The 16272-nt window shown below is 37.2% G+C and overlaps 1 pseudogene; it reads left to right on the plus strand.

Annotated features, from left to right (window-relative positions):
- The first annotated feature begins 7055 nt into the window (after nucleotides 1–7055).
- Nucleotides 7056–7994, plus strand: LOC123241130 (annotated as a pseudogene).
- Nucleotides 7995–16272: the final 8278 nt, after the last annotated feature.

Here is a 16272-nt window from a genome sequence, read left to right on the forward strand (position 1 = left end):
CAAGGTCAGTTGGCCAGTCATATTAAAAAAAATATTACTCTAAAGTGTTTTGTCTCCTTCTTTGTGCCATGATCCTATTCCACATGTCATCCTTGTTTGTGTATATGTCAGATCCTATCCAATAGATTGCAAAAGTCTCGAGTTCAAAACACATGTTGTTTTTCACCTTGTTATCTCCAGCACTTTGAAAGATAGGTAGGATATTAAAGAGAGATTATGTAGGGAAATGTATTCTAGGCATTAAAGGAAATTGTGACCAAAAGCATGAAGATAGGAAAATGAAGGACTTACTTGAGTGATTGTGAATAAGCCAATTTGGAGAGAGAATAGTATGTGTGAAATGAAATCGTGAGAGAAAATAGTGGAAAGGGATAATAGTGCTAGAGGGCATTAAATGATGCCAGACTGATAGATTGAACTTGGCAGCACACAACGTATTCAAATTTGTGTGACAGATGGGTAAATGCAAGCAATGTGACCAGCTTTGGAAAGATGATTCTTCAATATTCTGATCATCCCTGCTACTTCAGTTGGAAAGAAAGAACAGAAAGAACCAGAATACTGGAGGAGAAATGAGAAGTGGAAAGGAAGAGAACAGAGAATTTAAAATAAATTTAAATTAGAAAAGGATGATCAAGAAAAGGGATTGTGAAGGGAACCAAGGAGAATTTGCTGGGGGGGAAAACATGAAGAGAAAGCATGTTGGACAAAGATTATGAGTCATTCAAATAAAAATCTATAATACTTTTATTAATAAGTACTTTAAGTACCAGGTATAGGGACCTGTCTTTTGTGGGATCTGGACTATAAAAAGAAATATAGCACAATATCTCCTTTCATGTAGCTTATAATCTTGTCCATCCACATTGAAACAGATTGTCTCCTAGTCTTGAGGTTAGTGAATAAAATTTATGGACTTCTCTCCCCTTTTTTCCTTTTTCCCATACTAAGAAGTGACAATATCATTTACCTTGCACTGTGCCTAACCTCTCTCTCTCTCTCTCTCTCTCTCTCTCTCTTCCTCCCAATCTCTCTCTGTCTCTCTCTCTGTCTCTCTCTGTGTGTCTCTCTCTCCCTCTCCCTCTCCCTTTTTCCTTGCCTCTCTCCCTCTCCCTCTCCCCTTCTCTTCTCTCTTCTCTTCTCTCCTCTCTCTCTCTTCTCTCTTCTCTCTTCTCTCTTCTCTCTCTCTCTCTCTCTCTCTCTCTCTCTCTCTCTCTCTCTCTCTNTCTCTTCTCTTCTCTCTCTCTCTCTCTCTCTCTCTCTCTCTCTCTCTCTCTCTCTCTTTTTTACCTTGGACAGCTAATTCATTGATCTGTTCTATTTTTATTTTGCTGATAAAAGCACTTAGAGATAATAATATTGTTACCACACTATCCAGTCAGCTCCAGTAGTTCCCTCTGCCTCTAGGATCAAATATAACAACCTTGGTTAGTATTTACAGTTTTTCAAAACCTTGCTCCCTTCTACCTTGCCAATTTACTTACACTTTACTGGAATCTGAAATCACGTCCTGTTATCCCAAATCTTATTTTCTTTTCATTGTCTCTTATCAGAGATATTCTTAATTTGTCTCACAGACTTAAAGCCTGGAAATAGGAGCCCTGGTTTCAATTGGCTTTGGATGACACTTCTCCTGAGCTCATTGTTTCTTTCTCATGTGTAATAGGCAGGCCTGAGTCAGAAGATGTTTATTGTTTCGAAAGTCAAGGTTCTATCCATTGTTCATTCTTATTTACTGTCCTGGAAGGAGCCAGCACTCCTTAAGACGCCCAGTGATGATGCTTCCTTGGCATCTCTCTTTCTCTCCAACCTTAAGAAGACAGACATTTTGCCTCATGTTAGCTATTAATGAATCACTGACATTTAAAAAAAAAAAAAACCCACACACAAAGCTCAAACAACCACAAACTTTTATAAGAGAATGTCTCTTACCTTCTTGAGGAGCCTCGTATATGCCCATTATGGGAAAAATGCTGATCTAATCTCATACGTTTATTGTTGATTAATGTTTATGGTCATGAAAGCTGCATTATTATTTAGTTGGATTTTACTGCAAACATATTCTGGTCAACGTTTTTGTAGTTGAAATGCTTAACAATCTAAGAATAAGCTTCTTAGAGGCCTGACTAGGTAGGACAAGTGTGGGGGCAAATAGAGCTTTGCCCCAGGATGCTGTGCTTTCCTCCCATGGGGACATCTGTCCCTACACCTTCCTTGTTGATACCTGTTTTCTGTTGGCCTCTGGGCTGACATTCCAGGGATTCTATCATCTCTCCNATATAATATATATATGGCAGCTAGAAGGGTCAAAGTTGAAAAGAAATACTTTTTCTCTTTCTCAAAGGGAAATTTTCGTCTCAGACAACTTTATTGCGTAGGAAAATGTGACTTAATCAGACAGAGGGAGTCAGACCAGCTATCCAGAGAAAGGAAAGGAGCATCAACAAAAAAGTTATGAGAAAAAGGGGAGACATCCAAGTAGGAAATGAAAGAGGCAGAAGACTAGAATGAGAAAAGGTTTCCTTGGTAATTGATATTCTGCTCTACCCACTGTGAAGCTTCCAGCCTTCCCTGCCTGAGTCAGCACCAACTCTTATCAGTATTAGAAAATCACAAGTCAAAATATGTAGAGCTCACTCTCAAGAGATTATGGAGAGACACTGGCTCTTTTTGTATAGCAGAGAGGCTGAGGACAAAGATAATGTTTAAAAACAGGTTAGACTAAGTGAGCTTCCTAGGTCAGAGTGAGGAGGAAAATATGCAGAGTAAAGGCTAAAAGGACAAGCTTAAGCCAGCACTCAAATGGAACAGAAAGAAACATGATATTCAGAGATTCAGGAGTCCTGAAATCTAATTTGAGTTCCAACTTTTACTAACTAATATGTCAGTCAGAAGATCTATTTTGTTCTTAGTCTGTATTTCAAAAGTCATATTCTTCAATTAAAGATATCCATTATTATATTTTCTCATAGTCAACTAAATGCAGGGGACTATGTTCAGCTCTAGATACTCAATTTTAGCTAGAAATGGAAAAATTGAAGAGTATTCAAAAAACATCCAAGGTGGTGAAGGAACTCTATTTGGGGATATTCAGCCTATTAAAGGGAAGAATTAGAGGCCATTGTTTTCATGTATTTGAAGGACTGTCACTACAGATATTAGAATTATTCTGCTTTTCCCAAGAGCAAAGTACTAGAACAGTTGGTAGAAGTTATAGAGGCAACTTTAGGTTTGATTCAATTTAAAAACAAAGACAAAAAGCCTCCTACCAAGTGGAGTTTTTCTACAATGGAATGGACTGCCTCAAGAATCAGTGGTTTCCTATCAATAGATGCCTTATGTTATAGAAGGTATTTTATTCAAGTATTACTTAGTCCCAGATATCCTTTTCAAATCTTAGACTTTGTGTTTATGTAATTCTATCCCCACTGGGAAATACCTAATCTCTCTGAGGTTCAGTTTTTCAAGTGCATAATAAAGATAATAAATGATACATCACATATCTTGCACATAATTGAAATTGCTTTGCAGACCTCGCATTGCTGCATTAATGTGAGTCTTTGATATGTGTGTTATTGTTATTTTATTTAGCAAGCTTTGATGCAGACATGGCCAGATACCAAGACTTTTGGAGCTGGTGATCACAGCTTTAATTTCAACTCTCCATTTTTTCCTGCCATATCTACTGTTGCCATTAGGTCATAAAGACAAGGTGTGTGTGTGTGTGTGTGTGTGTGTGTGTGTGTGTGTGATGAGAAAATGAGGACTTTGACAATTGTAAGAGAAAAACTAAATTGGAATGGAGAATTTAAGAAATTCTGTATTTCTGAAATTCTGCATTTAAGAAATTTCTCTTTGCTTGGTTGCTCTGAGCTCAAAATACAAACCAGCTTCAATTTGTATCTTTTGAATATAGTTACATAAGGTGTGTAGCTACTGAAATCACCACTGGCCCACATACTCTTTCAGTGACCTTGATTAATTGACTACTTGCAGCAAGACTTCTGAATTTATCTGTAACTGCCTGGCATATTTAGGAAATCTTAATTCTGTAGGTAAATATAAGCTTGCAAATGTATTAGGATTAAAACATTACTGACTGACTATGTAATTTAATGCAATAGTCATTTATCCAGTGCCAATTATTGCCAGGTAGCACTGTGAAAGGTAATGGGATACAGAGACAAAAATCAGAATTTTTGCCCTCAAGGAGTTTATATTCCATTGAGGTGATATAACAAGAACACAAAGTGAATGTATATGGATCAAAGAGCTTGTACTTGGTCAGTCTGTCAGGCAGTGTTTGTAGTCTTGTCAAATTCAAAGAACATTTCCCTAGACCAGGGGTCGGCAACCTTTTTGGCCGTGAGAGCCATAAACGCCACATTTTTTAAAATGTAATTTCGTGAGAGCCGTACAGGGCTCACAGTGCCGCTCCTGTAACAGCACCTGAAAAAAAAAAAAAAGGACTTTATGGCTCCTGCAGAAAGAACTATATCTGGTCCTCAAAAGAGCCAGGTATGGCTCGAGAGCCATACGTTGCTGATCCCTGGGCTAGACATTTATCAGTTGCTTCCCTATTAGTCAGTTAGGTACTAGGTGGTTAGATGGTCAATTGGATAGAGTAATGGTCTAGGATCAATAAGTTGAAATCCAATCTCATCCATTTACTGCTGTGGCCCTCCCTGGGCTAGTCACTAAATTTCAATTTACCTCAGTTTTTTTCATATGTGAAATGAGAATAATAATATCACTTACCTCCCAGAATTGCTTTTTAAAAAATCCTTACCTTCTATCATAGAAACAATAATATGTACTGGTTACAAAGCAGAAGAGTGGTAAGAACTAGACAATGGGGGTTAAGTGACTTGCCCAGGTAGTCACAGCTACAAAATGTCTGAAGTCAAATTTGAACCCAGGACTTCTCATCTCTAGCCCTGGACTTTAACCAATAAGCTCCCTAGCTTCCTTCACTTCCCAGAATTGTTTTTAGGATCAAAGGAGATAATGATTGTAAAGTACTTTGCAAACTTTGAAGTACTATAGAACTCCTAGCAATTTTCTTTGATGTTGACAATATTATGATTATGATGATTATTCTAGGTCATGGTTGTTATTGAATACAGGGATTCTGAGTCAGATTTCAAGGGGTTGAAGACAGTCATTCAAATAGTATTTATTAACTACCTACTGTACACTAAGTTCTACACTGAGTACTGGGGATATAAAGAAAGGCAAAAACTAGCCTCTTCTCTCAAGGGGGTAAGGATAATGAGAGAAATAATATGCAAACAACTATGTGCAAACTATATATATATATATACATATATATGTATACATATATATACATGCATATATATGCAACATACATTAAGGATAATTTAATTGGGAGGGCAATAACATCAAGGATGATTCAGAAGGGCTTATTTCAGAAAGTGGGAATTTAGCTAATACTTGAAGTAAAGCAGGAGATAGAAATGAAACCTAAAGAGTTCTAGGTCTGTGTTAGAAAAAAATCCAGGGAATGGGGCGATGGAGTGTATTGTGTGAGGAAGAACAAGAAGTTGAGTGTTACTGGACAATAGAATATCTGGGGTGAGGAAAGTATGATAATGTAAAGTTTAAAAGGACTAGAAAAGTAGAAAGGGGCCAAAGTTTTGAAAGCCAATCAAGATTTTATATTTGAATCTGGAATTTATTGACTTGGAGAGATAAAGTAATATCATCAAAACTGCATTTTAGGAACATCAGTTTGACATCTGAGTGGAAGGGGAGAGAAGGAGATAAACCTTTATATAGCTTCTATTATATACCAAGCACTGTGCTAAGCACTTTAAAAATATCATCTCATTTGAGCCTCACAATAAACTGCCAGATGATTGTTTACTTTTATCACTATTTCTTTCATTTGAGGAAAATAAGGGGGAAAGTGACTTGGTGGAGGTCACATAGCTACTAAATATCAGAGACTGGATTAGAATTCATATATTCCTGGCCCCAGGTTCAGCACTCAAATGGGGAGACCTGAGGCTGGTAATCCTTTAGACGTTGTTGTTCACTTGTTTACTCATATCTGACACTGTTTTCTTGGCAGTTACTGGAATGGTTTGCCATTTCCTTCTCCCAGATATCCCCATTTTACAGGTGAAGAATTGAGGCAAATAGGAGTTTCATGACTTGCCCAGGGTCTCACATTCTAGTAAGTGACTGAGATCATATTTGAACTCAGGTCTTTGTTATTACAAGCCCAGTGCTCTATACATCGAAGCTTCTAGTTGGCACCAAGGAGACATACAAGCAAGCTATGGTAATAGTTTAGGTGAGAGTTGAGGGTTTGTACCAAGGTGATGGAAGTGTTAGGAGCAAAAATGGGGCATTTTGGAAAGATATTAATAAGGTAGAAAGGATGGATTTCATAACTGGTTGTGTATGGAAGGTGAGAGACAATGAAGAATTGAGAATGACAGTTAGATTTTGAACCCAGGTGATTGGAAGGATAGAGGTCGAAAAATTAAAAAGGAAAATTTTTTTAGGGTGGAAGATTATAAACAGTTTTGGACATATTGAACTGAAGATTTCTATGATATATCTAGTTTAAGATGTCTAAAAGGCATTTGGAGAGGTAAGACTGGAGATATTTGGACAGAAGTGAAAAAAATTAGTCCTTTTAAAAAAATTTTCCCTGGAATAGCTTAAAAGGTTAGAGCTTGATAGCTTCAAGGAAAAGCAGCAGCAGTTGAGGATGTCACATAGATGAGGAAGTTCTGAACATGTTTATGAGGAACTATTGCCTACCAATGTACAAAGATACAAGCGTTTGGTAAGTGCCTTTAACTATATAGGAGGTGAGAGTAATGACAAAATAAACATAAGGGCAAGATTCCTGCCTCACTTGGGCTATTGTAATGTTATAATTTTTTTTTTCAAGAGAGCAGATCTGGGAGTATTGCTGACATGACAATTTGCTTCGAAAAGGAAGGAGAGGAAAAAGAGAGATCTCTCTTCATTCATCCATAGCTACTAGAGAGTTCTCTACTGCATCTACTGGAATATCTGACATGTGGTCAAACCTCAGTGCAATACCCTTCCTGCTGACTGGCTTCCCAGGCCTGGAGGAAGTTCACTATTGGATCTCCGTCCTTTTCTTTGCTGTGTATTTTTCTGCAATTCTTGGCAATGACACTCTTCTTTTCCTCATGAAGTATGACCAAAGCCTCCATGAGCCCATGAATTATTTACTGGCTATGTTGTCCCTCACAGACTTGGGAGTGACTTTGACCACTATGCCTACAGTATTGGGGGTCTTGAGATTAGATTATCGAAATATTCACCATGGTCTCTGCTTTTTACAGGCCTATATCATCCACACACTTTCCATTGTGGATTCAGGTGTCTTGCTTGCCATGGCCTATGACTGATTCACTGCTATTTGCAATCCTTTGAGATACACAACCAATTTTACAAACTCTCAGGTGGTCAAGATTGGGGTGGCAGTACTGCTAAGGGATGTGTGTCCATTATTCCTCCAATTGTGCCCCTGCACTGGTTCCCTCATTGCCATTCCCATGTTCTTTCCCATGCCTTTTGCCTCCACACGAATGTTATCAAACTAGCCTGTGCAGACATCACATTTAATAGCATCTACCCTGTCCTTCTGGTTTTCTTGATATTCTTTGACTCTCTCATCATTCTTTTCTCCTACATACTAATCCTAAAGACTGGGATTGGTATTGCCTCTGGAGAGGAGTGAGCCAAAGCACTCAATACTTGTGTCTCCCATGTCTCCGGATTTCTGGACTTCTTTGCTACAGCCATTGGCTTGTCCCTCATTCATCGTTTTGGAAAGCATGTGTCTTGTATAATGCACATTGCCATGAGCTATGTCTACTTTCTCTTCCCCCCAATTAATGAATCCCATCATCTATAGCATCAAGACCAAGCAGATTCAGCAGGGCATTCTTCGAATGTTCTTTCCAGGAAAATCTAGAATTTGATTGACATAAAAGGTGATGAGAACTCCCAACCCCATTCAGTCTCTCTCACTTAGGGTCCTTAGTAATTAATAGATGCTTGGGAATTGAGGTTTATGGGTTGATTTAAAGTTCGTTCTCTGTTCAAGACTGAACAGATGACCTAAAATGTGACAGATTTAAACTTCAGTCTCTGGGTCTTGGGCTATATGGTTTTTCAGTGGGAGTTAAGTCAGCAAGCATTTACTAAGCACCTACTATGTTCCAGGAACTGATTTAAGCACTGGGAATATAAGGAGAGGCCAGAGACAATCTGTGTTCTCAAGGAGCTCAGAGTATAATGCAGGACTTGCAAACAGGATATATACAGAACAATATATGTAGGGAAATTGGAGAATTCATGGATGTTGTGGAAAGGAGATAAAAAGAGTGTGGGGTTTTTTAAGCCCTTGGGATCCTCAGTTTTTCAGGCCCCTGTTTTCTTCCATATGCTCTCCAACTTATTAATGTCCTTTTAGAAATAAGGTATATAAAAATGATAATTCCTTAAATGGGTTCTAACAGGAGTAATGAACAATTCCATTTCCCACTTCTTTACACTCAGCTTCTTTCTGTATCTGAGGGGGCTCATTTTCTCTCATTTGTTAATTAATGTAAATATGCAAATAATGTGTATAAATGGGGGTAGGATATTAAATAGCAAAGTATTTGTAGACTAAAAGATATTTAATGAGGATTAGGCATCTTTACCTGCATGTTTAGTATTCATAAGAGGCAGATAAAAATATATTCTCAACCCCACCTTTCCGTAGTTCAGGAGTTCTTAACCTTTTTTTTTATGTCAGACTCCTTCATTAGTTAGATAAAAATTCATAATAGAAGGAAATACTAAATTGTAGTTAGAGATTTGGAAAAAAAGTTACATTTATTTTCCCTAAGATCATAGAGTCCCTGTGATCTATCTAAAGTTCTTTTTGCAGATCAATAGTCAAGAAGCATTCATTAAGCACTTACTATATGCTAGTCATTGTGCTAAATGCTGAAGTTGCAAAGAAAGGCAAAAGATAATACCTGTGGAACCTCAAAGAGCTCAATATGGTCATTTGAATAACCTGACACATCTGAAGTGAAATCACATCAGACTGAGAGAAAATCATTACTGTCAGAAGATTATATTTGGTAAGTGGTTCATTGCATGCCTTGAGAAGGGAGGGAGACAGAAGAAAGAATAGATATCCATCTATGGGGTCTAGCTTAGGAGTTCCTCTATTCCTCTTAGAGACTTTGTATGAGTGAGATCAGGATTTATAGCAACAACAATACAGAAGAAGACTTCAGAGACTAAGGAGAGTTTAAGCTATGATGCAGTCTGGCAAAGATTCAGGAGGCAAGTTGGTCTAGTAGAAGAGGAACGCCTGCCATATTCTGAAGACTATGGATAAATTCCCTGTAGAACAGAAGGAGATAGGCTATAAGAAGTCACAGTGGAAAGCAAGGGAAGATGGGAAAACTTCATGAAGCGGGAGGTAAAGACAGAAAAATGAATCATGACAAAAGAGACCCCCAATAACAGCCAGTTTCTGAGAGGAGAGGAGAGATACAGGAAATGTGGCCTGTAGGGTAGAATTTCAAAAGATAACAATGGGAAGAAGAAGCTATCAGGGGTATCTGGGATTGGATGGATAGAAGTGAGAGCTGGAGGGAAAGAATCTACCCTGCCTACAGAACTAGGGGAATCTGTAAGAGGAACACCAACGTGAAATATGTCCTCCCTCCTGCCAAAACCTTACTTCTTCCTATAGGCCTATCCAGGGCAGTTCTGAAAATGGTTGAGACTTGTTGAAACACACACACACACACACACACACACACATATGCATACACACATACACACAAAACACATGCATCTATGCTTGACAATTAATAATGTAATTTTCTTTGGACTCATGGTAATTTGTTTCCTTTGTTGTGTAAATAAATCTATTCATGCTCTAAAACTTGTGAGTCTAATTATTTGCCCAGAGAATTGGTAAATACATCCTGGATTGCAGTGAATTGTGGGGAAAGGATGACATGTGTGTCAATCACTGAAATTCTAAGATTATTCATGGGGCTGGGGAGAGGCTGTAGATCTGACTGATAAGAGCTAAATTACATAGAGTATGTCCAGAGCTTTAGGATTAGGAATAAATTGATACAAGTTTTTCACAGAATAACACTTCCACTTTAGATGTTCATGTATCTATCCCATTGAAAATGTAGTTTTCTAAATTGATTTGAAAAATCATAATACAGTTCAAGAAACACTACTATGCTAACTGGAAGTGTTTTATGAGGTTCGAATGAAAATGGATAAAATGGCTTTGCAAACATTAAAGTGCCATATAAATGTCAGTCATAGTGGTTCTTGTTGTGAGCCTACAGACACCAAGCCTCCAATGTGGAGAGATTCTCCCAGCCTTCTATTGTATTCTTGCTGAGCTCAATAAGTGTTTACTGAATAAGCTATGGATATGCTGGTAAATTTAATAATAGGGGTTTCCATGCTTCTTTGTATTAAATATATTCATCATTTCTTAAAGCATAGTAATATTCCATTATAATAATGAACTACAATTTGTTCAACTATTCCCCAATCTAGTCTATTTTCAATAATTTGCCATCACAAAAGGTGATTCTATTAAATATTTTGTACTACATGGTGTTTTTCTTATTATTTGCTTCCTTAGATGTACAGGTCTATTAATGGCATTTCTGGGACAAAAGGAATAGGTATTTTAATCTCTTTATTTTTTTAATACCACTTTTCTCATGGTAGCAATACTACCTCTTCCTCAAGCTCTGCTCTAGATTTTTCTTTTAATTTCTCTTTGCCTTTCATTTCACCATGTACCTTTAGTTTTGCCCTTCCAAATAACTGCTCTAATTGGTTAAACAATCACCCAAAAAATAATCAGCAGCAGAGGCCTCAGCACAGATCCCTGAACATTCCATTTAAAATCTCCTTCTTCTAAAGAGGGAAAGACAGAAGGGAATAGAAGAGGTTGGGAGAGGAAAATACATTGCCTAAAGAATGTAACTATAACAATGAATTAGAAAGGAGATTTTAGTTATTATGATAATTTTGAAATGCACTAGATGTCTAGTAATAATTTTAACTTTAATTCAATCCAAATATTTGGAAACTGAGAACAGACCTCTTACAAGAATTAGTCTAAAAAAGAATCAGTCTAGGGAATTTTTAATTTTATTTGAATTTTATTTTTTCTTGTTTATACCTAGTTTATTCTTTGATTTAATTAACTTAACGCAGAATCCAGGTAAGCTTTAGTCATACATAAATGAGGAAACTGAGACCAGGAAAAAGAAGGCTCTCTTTTTACCTTCTAAGGACACATAGTGCTACTCAAGCCTAGAATTTAGGTCTTTTGGCTCTCATTCAGTACTTTGCATAGTATGCTATTAGATCAGGCCACCCAGCAAAAACCTTGCCTGGACGAGGAAAAGATGGATAGTTAGACATTGATGTTGACACTGATGATGTTGATGTTATTGTTAATGATGATGATAATGACAACGATGCTGCTGATGTTGACAATGATGATGATGACAATGAAGATGATGTTGATTATGTTGATGATGTTGATGATGTGGATGTTGTTTTTGATGACAATGATGATGTTGTAGATGACTTTGATGATGACATTGATGTTAGTGATGTTGTTGATGATGTTGATGATGATGTTGTTGATGATGCTCTTGTTGATGATGATGATGATGATGGTGTTGATGGAATTTGGAGTTGGAGGTTTTCCTTCCATTTGAACCTTTCTGACCTTTCCCACTATAATGATTAAAATTTTCTTGGAGATCATTTCCAACCTCTTTCACCCTTACATTTTATTTGTTTTCTCCCCACTGCCCCCATGCACAATATATATTTAATTCATTTTATCTATTTTCCCATTTCTCTTAGTATTATCTTCTTTTTTACACCAGTTTTTTACATATATTTTTGCACATATCATACTATACAGTTTGTCACTGTACCCTCTAAGTATACTTCTAGCTACCATGATGATAATGATAATTTTTAAGAGTTATCAATATCATCTTTTCTTATAGGAATACAAATCATTTGAACTTATTTGGTCCCTCAAAAAATTTTTTCCCCTTTCTTGATTACCTTTTGGTGATTCTCTTGAGTTCTATGTTTGGACATCAAATTCTTTGTTTAATTCTCAGGTCTTTTCTCTAGGAATGCTTGGAAGACTTCTATTTTATTAAATGAACATCCTTTCCCCTGCAAGAATATAGTCAATTTGGCTAGTTGATTCTTGGTTGTAAGACTGAATTCCCTTGCTTTCTGGAATATCATATTCCATGACTTCCAGTCCTACAGTGTAGGACGCAGCCAGGTCCTGTGTTATTCTAACATTGTTTCCATGATATCTGAATGGTTTCTTCTTAGCAGCTTGTCATATCTTTTCCATGGTCTAGAAGTTCTTGAATTTGGCTATTACATTCCTGGGCATTGTCAGTTGGGGATTAAATACAGGAGGTGATATGTGGATTCTTTCAATTTCCACTTTCCCTTCTTGTTCAAGAATGTTGGGGTAATTTTCTTAGATAATTTCCTGTAGAATGATGTCCAGGCTTTTGCTTTTATCATTATTTTCCAGTAATCCAATAATTCTTAAATTGTCTCTTCTGGATCTATTTTCCAGGTCTGTAGTTTTATCAAGGGGGTGTTTCATATTTTCCTCAATGTTTTATTCTTTTGATTTTGTTTTATAGGCTCTTGCTGCTTCATGAAGTCATTTGCTTTTTGTTGCTGGATTATAATTTTTAAAGACTTAATTTCATCTTCAGCATTTTGGTCATCTTTCTCTTTCTAGTCTGTTTTTCTTTGTAGGTCATCTTTCAACTTTCTTTGTCTTGTTTTCAAGCTAGTCAATTATGGCTTTCAAAACACTATTTTCTTGTTTTTGTTCATGTGCCTCTGTTTCCAGATGACTTATTTTGCTTTGTAAACTCTTTTCCCAATTATTGTTAGCCTCTCTTAATTGGTTTTTGAATTGTGTTTTGAGTTCTTCCAAAGTCTGTGCCCAATTTGCTGGAGTTTCTGTGTTTTTTTTCTTGGTGTTTCTTGGTCTTCCTCTGTTCCATTTTCTCTTTGTTCATTACCTGGAAAGAAGCTGTCAATTATAATTTCTTTTTTCCTTTTTCTGTTGTTTACTCATATTTTTTTCTTCTTTGCCCCTGTCATTGAGAGTGATTTGCTCCTCTGATTATTTCCTGGATCTGAGGATTTGGTCTATTCTGTACTGAAGGGGCTTGTTCTCTGCTCTGCTGATTGACTAGATTATGTTGATAGAGTATTAATGAGGCCTGAGGTCAGATCTTCCCCAACTGGCAACAGAAGCTGAAGGACTAGGAAATTCTTAAAGCAATGATAAGCCCTCAATTTAATAAACATATAAGAGTCGATATGGGAAAAGTAGTGGAGAATATAAGGAAAGGGGGAATGAGGTAAAGATATAAGTAGGGCAGTTTGCTGTAACCTACACACCAGGGCCAGAGTAGATATACTTGGGGCAGTCTAAATGTTGTTCTTTCTACTGGAAGATAACTAAAAGGGCATCACTGGTGATATCTTTGTTCTTGAGCATTAATTGGATTTATGTGTCAAAATTTTTCGATTAGTTGTTAGTCTCACACTCTTCCAGTGTTAAAACCACCCCTTACCTATGAGATTGGTTAATATGACAAAAAAGGGAAATGATAAATGTTGGAGGGAATGTAAAAAAAAGTTGACATTAATACACTATTGATAGACCTATGAACTGATAAAAACTTTATGGAGAGCAATTTAAAATCATGCCAGAAGGGCCAAAAAACTTTGCATTCTCTTTGACCCAGTAATACCACCACTAGATGTTTATTCTGAAGAGATTAAATATAGGAGAAAAGGACCTACTCATCCTAAAGATATTTAGAGCACCTCTTTTGTGTTGGCAAAGATTTGGAAGTTGAAGGGATGTCCATCAATTAGAGAATGACTAAACAAGTTGTGATATATAATTGTAATATATTTTTTGCTATAAAAATGATAAATAAGATGACAACAAAAAGTCTGGAAAGACTTACATGAAGTAGTCCAATGTGAAGTGAGCAGAACCAGGAGAATGTACATAATAAACCAAAATGTATGATGATCAACTGTAAATGAGTTATCTCATGAGCAATGCAAGGATCCAAGTCAACTCCAAAGAACTCAAGATGAAAAGGTTATCTCCTGCCTTAGTAGAAACAAATGGAGTCTGAATGCAGATTGAAACTTACCATTTTACATTTTATTTCCTTCATAAGTTTTTTTTTCCTAAAAGTGACAAATGTCTCCTTTCATAACATTACAAACATGGAAATAAGTATTGCATGATAAAACACATGTATAACCTATTGTGTTATTTTCTGTCTTGGGAAAGGGGGAGGTATGAGAGGGAGGAAGAGAACTTGGATAGCAAAATATCGCAAAATGGTTATTATAAATTATATCTACAAGTTATCTAGAAAAGAAAAATATAATAAAAGTAAAAAGGAGAAGTTTAGGAGCAAGACAAAAGTCAAGATGATCAGTGACAGCTCTGGATACAGTGATGACTTTGGTTTCTTCAAAGTCTAACTAAGCTCTAAGTGCTCCATAGTGCCTATTTCTACCACCTTCACAGTCATTGGAACAAATTATTCTCAATTCTCTCTCCCACCAAGGGAAGTCTTCACATGCCTAGGATAGACAACCCCCTAACTCACACATTTGAGGCCTATTGGTTATCTTCAACCTGGTTTAGCCTACCAGCTGAGATGGTTTACTATGTTGTGACCCCTGTGCTTGCTATTATTTCTTAGAGTCACAGATGATAACTAGGGGGCAGATGGACACTAAAAAAGGAAAACAGCTATGAAAAAGCTCAGGAGGTCTCTCACCAGAAATACTAATGTTCCTTGAACACTCTTTACACCCCAAGGCAGGGCTTTGAAGCATGCCTAGATTACCTACCAAAGAGCCCTGACGGACCTTGGGAGCCTGCCTAAATTGCCTATCATGGAGGGGGTGCTCTAATTTCCCCATCACATAAGTGGACATACACTGTATCTTTAAAATTGGCCAAATTGAACTAGTCATGCTCTAACTTCCTGCTCTCTCTGTCCTCCCAAGAGGGTGAGGATCACAGTTCTTTCACAGTGTGATAGAGAGGGGAAGAACTTAATCCCACGGTTTTTTCTTTCTTTTCCTACATTTCTAAAAAATGAGCATTGGAGTGTTCTTGTCTCCTCTGTGTCATTTGTCCTCAGTGTCAAGTTCTTCCAGGGATCCATGACTGTCCTATAGTGAACTTGGTTCCAGAATCACAAGTAGATGTTGCAATTGGCCCACCCTGCAGAGAAGCTCTGAAGATGCAGCTTACTTGTAATTCTTATCTGATGTATGATGTACAATTAGAAATGGCACTCTGCTCTATGGGAAAAGAGCTAAACTATGGACGTAACATCCTCAAGTCGTGGTCATTCAGTCAGTCAATCAGTCAATTCACATTTATTAAGTGTCTACTATGTGGCAGGTGCTGTCCTAAATGCTAGGGATATAAAAAGTAGGAATAGATAGTTCCTGATCTCAAGGAGATCACAATCTAGTGGCTTGACCATAGGCATATAATATACCTTGTCTCCCAACTTCCAGAAGGCCAAGTATATTATATTCCTCTGCTCCCTCAGGGTTCTGAAGTACCTTTAGGGGAGTTTTAGAATGTTTAATCTCTCTGTAAATTACTTCCTATGAATCTTTTCCTCTCAATTATAGTGGTCAAGCTTCATTAACTCCACCCTCAGCCCCCAATTCCATTTATCCCCTTAAAAATTCTTAGAGCTCTTATACAGGAATATTTACTTTAAAAGGTATAATCACAAATTTATAAAATTACTCCTCAAAAATGGGACCTTAATTCCATCCACTCCCCACCTTCAACAACTCATTATTTGGAGGAGATCAGGTCTAAAATAAAGTTCAGCTCCTAGGAAGCACAGTCCTAGTTCCAAGTTTTGGCCCAAGTTAGAGATAGCTTGTCTTCTCATGGCTTCCTTTCTAGGCTGGCTGTAACATCCCGCATGATATAATGACTCCAAGATCACCATACCTAATCCTCTCTCTAGGGCAGTAATAGCAAACTTTTTAGAGGGGTGGATGATGTGGGAAATGTCCTTAGGCCTGTGTGGATATGGGGATGGGCCCAGCATCCCTCCA

Source organism: Gracilinanus agilis, chromosome 3, assembly GCF_016433145.1.
Source record: "Gracilinanus agilis isolate LMUSP501 chromosome 3, AgileGrace, whole genome shotgun sequence".
Taxonomy (NCBI): domain Eukaryota; kingdom Metazoa; phylum Chordata; class Mammalia; order Didelphimorphia; family Didelphidae; genus Gracilinanus; species Gracilinanus agilis.